This window comes from Poecilia formosa, unplaced genomic scaffold, assembly GCF_000485575.1.
Source record: "Poecilia formosa unplaced genomic scaffold, Poecilia_formosa-5.1.2 Scaffold16, whole genome shotgun sequence".
Classification (NCBI taxonomy): Eukaryota; Metazoa; Chordata; class Actinopteri; order Cyprinodontiformes; family Poeciliidae; genus Poecilia; species Poecilia formosa.
This window is the reverse complement of record NW_006799955.1, coordinates 721,727-730,354: the sequence shown is the minus strand read 5'-3', so window position 1 is coordinate 730,354 and position 8,628 is coordinate 721,727. Positions and strand designations below refer to the sequence as shown.

The following is an 8,628-nucleotide window of genomic DNA, read 5'->3' as shown; positions in this document are numbered from 1 at the left end:
AATTCAAGCAGCAATGCCAATAAATAAAATATTAAAGATTTTAAATAAATTTTTTCTCCAACCCACATGAAACCACCTGAGACATGGCAACTTTTATTTAAGGTATTCTGTGTATTCTGTTTTAATTGTTAGATTTTTTTTTTTTTTTTACCTGAAAAATGAATTAATAGAAACATTTGTCTCGTGTATTTTAATACGTCTATAAAGCCCAGCTTTTATTTACAACCTGGAAATAAATGCAACATTAATGAGGATTCATATGTTGTGTTAAAGTTAGTCTTTCAGAGATCTGTGTGCTTTGATTTTATTTTCATTTGATATGTGTTATTGCTAATGAATATTTTATAAAAGCATCTTCCAACAAGAAGTTTCTTTATTTGCATAATAAATCAGCTCACACTCATCTTGAAGCTCTCCTAGTGGAATTATCCTGCCAGGTTGTGCAAGTTCTCCCCCTGCTGGCCTGAATGTGAAAGTGCTCAGAGTTTGGGGTTGAAAGATGGAAGTGATTTCAGTGTTTGTGAGCATCCCTCTGCTCTGACTGGAAGAGCAGATACGGCATCAGCTTTGTGGGGAGGTGAAGGTTCAGGAATCCCACCCAGCCTCTGCTTCCCCACAGTTTTCCTGATGCTTAGCCGGCACAGCTGCTTTAAAGGAGACACTGCCGGGGTCATCAGAGAGAGAGGGTTTGATTGTGTGCTTACAGTCCCAGCATCCCAGTACAAAGGGCGTTGGATGCCCACCCATCTCTCTTAGCTCACTCTGTAACTGTGAACTGAATACCTCCTGTCTCTCTCAGCAGTCGCCCCACTGGGCTGTCAGGAGGAACCAGGTCCAGACACCGCTTGCCCTCCGAGTTCACCAGGAGCCGGTCCGCTCCGTAGTGGAGGAGGGCAGAAACCAACTCAGGGCTGGACAGACGTGCAGCGATGTGCAGGGGAGAGTCACCAGAAGTGCTCTTGTTAGCATCGGCACCTGCAGTGGGAGAGGGAAGGAGTTTAAAATAATTCACTGCACTCCATTTGTAGCATTTTGATTTTTATTTTTTTTTCCCCCACGTTTACAATTTTTATACAGTGCAATTTCTCTGATCTTGTGGGGCTGGATATAAATGCACACCGCACTTTTGATACTGTCCGTTTCACTTAAACATTTCGTTCTGTTTAGGGAAAGTAATTCTTCATTGATGGTTACATGTCTGATGGAAATTAAGTGAAAGTTACTTGATAACTTTGAAAGAGGTCATTCAGAGTCATTTTGAAACCTTCTAATTCAAATGCAAAAAAGAAAAAGAAGAGAAACTTTCTGCCTCATTACAAGTTTACAAGTTTGAATGCGGTTATTTCGGTCCATCATCAGTCTAAGGCCATAGTGAATGTTTGTGAGGATAAAAGCTGAAACCTGACGCCTCCTCACCGAGCTGAAGTTAGTTTCTTCACTGAGCTCAGTTGCTGATTGCATGAAGAGGAGACCCTAATGAGTCAATATCCTGATCCACATCTGCTCTGCAGTGAACAAGCGCTTCAATGCACTCAGGGTGACCTGGGGAGAGAAACAGAGTCACTAAAATGAGAACTGATGCAGCTGAGACCATCAGTTTAAAAATATGTTTGACACTCCTGTGTTCATACATTTCTCTCTCTCTCTCTCTTTCTATTTCTGCTAGCACTGACTAAGCTCAGCAGAGATTATGCTAGCACATGCTATGGAATGTGACCTCTAACCCTTAGCTGAAGCTCGGGGCGGATCTAGAAAAATATCTATGGGGTAGCAAGAGGGGGTGGGGGGGGCAGGATAATGTCTCGTTTCTCACGTTTAGCTTATACAGACCTAACATTGGACTTAATTTACTTCACTTACTTGTTGCAAAATATTGTTTTTAACTTGCATTGTTTCAAAATGAGCTACATGTAGCACTGAGGATTAAATATAATTTCTTAATGTAGTATAGTTGATTATTTTTACGTCTTTCATACTGCTGCTAATTGATATGTGTTACTGGACTGGACAACGCCTTAGTCGCTATATGATGCATTGAGTTGTGTCCAGAAAACTATTCAGTTCCAATGCAGGACGAGCAGAAATCTGTCACCAAAATATTAGTAGCGCCATCATTTATAATCGGATATATCTATTAAATCTGATTTAAAATAAAGCTGAGAAAACTGATGTGTGCTACATAAATTCTGCCTGAATTTACGTATAAATTTATGTATAAATCTATAAGCAGTTTGGTTTCTGTTAATTCTGTCAAGATGCAAGAAAGGGCTAATTTTTCTTATATTGGTAAATTGTTTTATTTTACATATGCTGTAGGAGCCGTAGTTTGATGACTGTTGTAAATATCGCCACGTTTTACGAACAAAGGAGGGGATTCATTCAGTTTTTGTCGCTTGTTTAACTTTTAGGAATTGCAGCGGCTGCAGTGCATCACAATAGAGGTACAATGGCTCTTTGAACGTCAGCTTCCGTGTTCGGGGAAAAGCGGCTCGGTCGTTTCCGGTCTATTGAGAATGGTATTTTACACTAGGTGCTTGCAGGGGTTGGCCAAGGTAACAATTAATGATGTACATCGATCCGAAACCCCAACAAGTAAGCTGGAGAAAGGTTTTAAGAAGTACGCCTCGTTAAACATTCACGGATACAAAGATGAGTTTTACTTTATGACTAACATTAACTTTAGTTTATACTAGTAGGCAATGTTCTTGGACATGTTTCTTGTAAAAATGTGCTATTTAAGTATCTAAACATTTTAATCCATACTAATCTCCAATGTTTTTACCTTATTTTGTACTTATTTTCAAGTGTATTATGTGTTTATTGTCGTTCGTGTCAAACAGAGGGAGGTTACGGTTCAGGCTTTTTGCCTCTGAGGCATGAGGAAGTTCAACAAGCCCCACAGCCTAACAATAGGGCACCTCTGGTGTCAGAGTTCGACTTCAGCTGGCTGTTCAGGTTCAAAGTTGTTGTGCTACCATGTTCTTTAAGGTCTCTGTGTTATTTCGTTTTATTACCTTAGCGTGTTTCTTGTGAAGAGCTCAAATAGGATGGTGTTTACAGCAGTGCATACAGGCGGATCAATTGTCTGGCTGTCTGGCTGTGGTCTGCTCACTCGTTCCCATAAACTTGCTCTTTCAGGCGGAATACAGAAGTGATTCCATGGAAATACTACAGGGCTCCTTTATTTACCATCCGTCTCCCCCCGGTAGTTTGTCTGAAGATGCTGATCCGGAGTGAAGTGAAGGCTGCAAACTTTGCTGTGTGGCGTTAGCTTTAACTGGTAGCGACAAATATTCACAAGCCACCGTCTTCTTAATTCAGGATCGTTTGGAAATCCATGAAAACTTAAACGCCCATTATATTAGGAAGACAACAATGTTCATAGTATTGCTTTATTTGCGTCTGAAAAATGACTTTATCTTTTCTAGTTGTCATGGTAAGTCAAAGCGGAAACAAGAAAGCCGCATTTCGCTCATGCGGATGTGACATCAGCGCCGTACGTGCAAAGAGCCCATTCTGCTTTTTCCTGCTCTGTGTGTGTGATGGCATAGGTACTTTGAAAAAGTAACTTTAATCAGATTATTGATTACTCCTTGAAATAGGTGTTGGTGTTCTGTTTATCAGTGCTACCCTAAATCCGTCCTACCTTGTATTTCTTATAAATGCGTCCTACTAGTCTGGAAGTATCGTTTCATGTGTTTTATTTCATTGAAGATTATGGTAAGTTTTATTTAATTTAGTTTATACTGGCTGTAATTCAGCTGCTGGATTACTTAATGTTTTTAGTTTACATGACGGGCAGCATGTAAATATATTTATAAATGGCTTTAGTTTACTGTCTGCAATTTCGTTACTACTGTCATTATTTGGCAGTTAATCAGGACAAAATACGTTGTTTTGTGGGCTATTTTATCCCTACATTTTAAAATATTTTAGTTTAATTACACTCTTTTTATTATTAAACCTTGCTAAATAGATATTGGCACAGGTATTATGTGGGATTGAAGCTGTGTAATAGCGGTGTATTATTAGTGTATATTAATCATATCTTATCATTTCAGCAGCACAGAAACCTGCGCAGTTCGGTGGACACATTGTGGCTGCGCTGCATCTCATAACAAACATACAACGCATTAATGCGCAAAAAAGAGATGCAGTGATCTGTATTTGTCTGCGTTTAATTTAATTCCAATAAAAACGTGTTTCTCCTGCCTAATACTTTTTTTTTCTTACAAACACCTTTGTATTTAAAATATATATTTTCAACAGGTAGGATATTCTAGTAAAAGGTTTAGTCTATAGCGTTTCATTTTAAACAGTTAGGATATTCTAGTAAAAGGTTTAGTCTATAGCGTTTCATTTTAAACGGGTAGGATAGTCAGATAAAGGAAGTGATCTTCTTGTGGTTTCGTCGTGTATATAAATTGTTCCAGTGCCATGCTAAGCATCCTAAGCTTCCACTTCAGTCCAATCACTCAAATAATGTTATCATTTGACATTAACAACCCGCTATAGTTTTCTGTTTGTAAACATGACAGTAGCAGTTTTGGACACGTAGCACTGACAGATAGACTTAGCTATCTATCCGTGCTACGGTAGGAAAATCTGACGAGGTAGCACTGATAGTCAGAACACCATAACTATTTATGGAATTCATAGTGCCAGCTGGTTTGGCAACGAGGGTGGAAGGCTTTCATTCGGGGTGGCATCTGCCACCCCAGTAGATCTGCCCCTGGCTGCAGCCGTGTGGATTGGAGGACTGGACGGGCTGGTTTCCCCGGGGGGAGTCGCTCCATGCTTGAGAAGCAGAGAGACGCAGGTCACATGGCCCCTGGCAGAAGCTTCTGTTAATGCAGTGTGTCCGTCCACAGTTGTGTGGTTAACCTGAAGTTGGGGAGGGGGAACAACAATGCCTGAAAACTTTGAACAGTACACCTGGCCTCTGCTTTGCATTGTGCATTTTGCTTGCTAAAAGCTACATTGCCTGCGTGCTGCTATGTGTATTTTGGTTAATTTCTCACTCCTTTCACTTGTCTTCAATGATTAAATATTGCTGTTAACAAGCAAGAATTACAGGCTTTATTAAAGAAATTCTAAAAGAAAAGAAAAAAGTCATGAAGTTTTAAATTGACAGTGCTTTCTGTTTAATTCTTTTTCATTTCTGTGGGCTGTAAATCACTTACATTTGCTCCGTTTTCCACCAGGAGCTTGGCACAGTTTGTGTGGCCTTGCCGGCATGCTACATGAAGGGGAGAGACTTTGTCCAGTGTGTTTAGATTTACACACATTCCCTGTGAAACACACCAGGACACACAAATTCACTCCCAAACAGAGGCTGCACAGACAAAAGTCAATTTATCTTATTGGAATGTTTTGTGTTAGTCTATCACAAAACATTAGATAAAAAAAATGCACACTTGTTTTTTCTTTTTTTTTTATAGAAATGTTCAATAAAAAACAAAAATAGCACTAGTTTCTGTAAGTCCCCATTGAATTCCACAGTTGTTTCTGACTGTAACATGAAAAAGTATGCAAAAGATCAAAGATAAGAATTGCACTTGCAAGGCACTCTAAGTAGTGAAAAACATTAAAGCTTCACACAGCATTATCACAAACGTGTGTCCTGTTGAGAATCTCATGCAGCAGAAGCTGATTCGAATTTTAACTTTTTAACTCCAGAAGTTAAACTTTACCTGAGCCATGAGTCTTTGCAGACAAAGAACGTTTCCATTGAAGGCTGCGTCGTGAATCGGAGACCAGTCGGCTTCAACATCTTCGTGTGAAAGGCAAAAAGTTGCTCAGACTTTGAGGTGATAGACATGTCTACTGTAATAACATATTTAAAGTGTTAAACTCACCACTCATCAAAGGGTTGGAGAAATAAGGACATGCTGTTCCTTTCTGTGTCTCTTTGTTTCCAGCAGACATTCTTCACCTGTTTTCATGTTCGAGTTGCCCTTTTGTCAGACTGGAATATGTTTTTGTCCTATTTTGAGAGCAGTTCTTGATGTTTTCATGCCATTTCCTTCCTGGAGGAAGGACTGTAATGACTCAGCTCTGACCAATGGGAGTGCAGATGGAGAAGGAGAAGTAAGTGAAGCCTGTTGGTAATATTTTTTTTTGTTGTTGAAATCTGACACCGCACATCCACACCCATTATCTCTTGCATGTAATGTGACTATTTTCCCTCTGTTGTGTCCGACTTAAGATTTTAAATTTAGGTAAACTGGATCAGTTTAGGTAAGTAAAAATGTTCAACTACTCTTGTTTTTGTTTTTATGTTTGTTTTATGATTATAAAGTCATTTCCTGGACAGAAATTTCAGTTCTCTAATGTCATTTTTTACTTTGAGTAACTTGCTTTAGGGTTCTGACACTTCAAGTCGAAACACAACATATTTAGTGATCAGCAGGAACCAGTGATTCTGGTTCCCTTATCACTGTTTTGATAAGGGAACCATAACTGACTTAGCAGTAATGGCTAGGTTAGTACTTTGTAGTTACTGATTAGGGCCAACAGTGAGACTAGTTTAACATTAACCTTTAATGTTGGGGAATATTTTTTTTTAACAATTTATAACCCAATTGAACGTCTATTCAACCATCCATGCAGTCATAACAAAATTATCTGACTTTGTGATGTCATCATATAATTTCCAAAATGGAGGTGCGTCTGGTCAGGTGATTGTTTTGGTTGAATTTGTTAAATAGCTACAGCATTTTGGTAACATGTCCTAGATCACACTCAAACTACTTTATTTGCATTTTTGGAATTGTCTTCCATACTTTCTTTTTTATTTCTGAGTTCTGAGTCCAAATTTGGCTGTACAAGTCGCTGACGGTCATCATTTTTAGTTTAACAAAGAAATACACAAAATTTATTCTGTAATAACAATATTTCATTTATGTTTGTTAGCAGTGTAACAAACATAAATCTTGATGTTAATTAAATGTGATACATAGATTTTTTTTTTCTGTGCTCTACATACAAAATAAAAACTGCCAGAGTTCCTCCAGTTGAAGACGCAGCAGACTGCAGACTCTGTTTCATTTGTTCTAGCTGTATGTAAAAATATTCTCACCATTATTGCCTTGTGTTCTGCACTCAAGAGTTCTTTAGTGCTACTCTAATATTGCAGTGCATGCAGGCCAGCAGAGGGCAGCCACAGAGAGCAAATGTCCATATTAAGTCAAAAGTCTAACTGCGTTACCCCGGGGGTTTGCTAATCCCCGGCAGCAGGCTGCAAGCCAGACACACAATTAACTCTGTGGCGTGTCAGGGAAGGTATGGATTAGAATAAAATCGTGCCAACTGTATGAATGCCCTCTCTGTTTTACCGAATCTTTGAAAGTCCTTGTTCCTTTGTTTCAGTTCTCCAGCCAAGTGAGCACATCTAGCAGCTGACTTCTGTTGGATCGGGACAGGGTGTGTGGTTGCCTGATGCACACATGCAGGGGTAAGCTGACCTTAGCAGGCAGGATGCAGCCAATGTTCACCCTTACAACGGAAGGACCTAATTTAGCTTTATGTTTTTTTTATTTATTATTATGGTCAATACTATATGTGTTTTTCATTTTGAGAGTATCACATGCTACATGAACTACTGTTTACTGTTTTTTTTTGTTTTGTTTTTTACTTACAACTTCCCGTCAAGATATAGATTTTTTTAAGCTCCTATTCCCCAAAATAAGTTATATGCAGCACTATGCAAAAGTCTAGATTCATCCTTACTGTTCTCATGTGCTCATGTTGACGAAATGATACCTTGCAATCTTTTAAAATGATTTAAGCCTGTAGTTTGATGCATACCTCAGGTCATGTTACGATTCAGTTTGAGTTTATTTACTTTTTTTTGTTCCCCCGTTATAGATTTCCATTGTTTCTTTTAAACATAGTCAAAAGAAAGCGTATAGAGCTATTGATCTTGAGTGATATGAGGATGACAAAACTTATGAATAGTGTTTTGCCTGCATTTATGTATAGGCCAGAGCCCTGCATGCGGACATGATTTCGCTGCACATATGACACATGCACATGACCACAAATTCCCACGCAAAGTGATCATGTGTCGGCCCAGTTCTTATCCAACTTTAAGCATGAATCTACAAAGTGTCCCTTATTTTAACTACTGTGATGAAGGGAGTGCCATCTTATTTCTAACTTTTTACACCACAAATATTAATGTTTCAAAACAAAATGGCTTTCCGTATGTGGAGAAAAGCGTACAGACAATAAATTTAAGACGGCAGAACAACACTTTCTACATCTACAGCTTGTCTGTCTCCCCAAATCTTTTGGGATATTTTCATTTCACAGGTTTTGCTTTTCTTTTTAAAAATGGAAACCATGCAAACAAAAAACAAAAAACGATGAGCCCATGCTTGGGCATGTAGACACTGAAGCAGATTAATTCTCCGCCGCACTCTAAAAACTGCTGGGTTATTTCTTTGACCCGAATGCTGGGTTTATGCTGCTGGGACAAAACTAAACAAAACTAAACAAAACTACCAAACGGCTTTCTGAGTGCTGCAGAGGCAGCGCTCTGCTTCGAAACAAAGGGGCTGGTTATTTACTTCAAGTGGAGAAAAGTGGACATCCATCCGGTTGTGATCAACAGGGTCTGATCGG

General features: G+C 39.0%; 1 protein-coding gene and 1 pseudogene across 1 annotated transcript in view; one reads left to right on the top strand and one right to left on the bottom strand.

The window, feature by feature from the left end:
* Window positions 1–49: 49 nt before the first annotated feature.
* LOC103134223 (ankyrin repeat and SOCS box protein 9-like) lies at window positions 50–5,949 on the bottom strand (annotated as a pseudogene).
* A 107-nt stretch (window positions 5,950–6,056) lies between these two features.
* The window catches only part of gpr143 (G protein-coupled receptor 143), a 15,723-nt gene continuing 13,151 nt past the window's right edge, over window positions 6,057–8,628 (top strand). The window contains exons 1-2 of the mRNA XM_007546370.2: window positions 6,057–6,240; window positions 7,372–7,456. The gene's annotated coding sequence lies outside the window, so the exon portion shown is untranslated. The remainder of the gene's footprint in view (window positions 6,241–7,371; window positions 7,457–8,628) is intronic.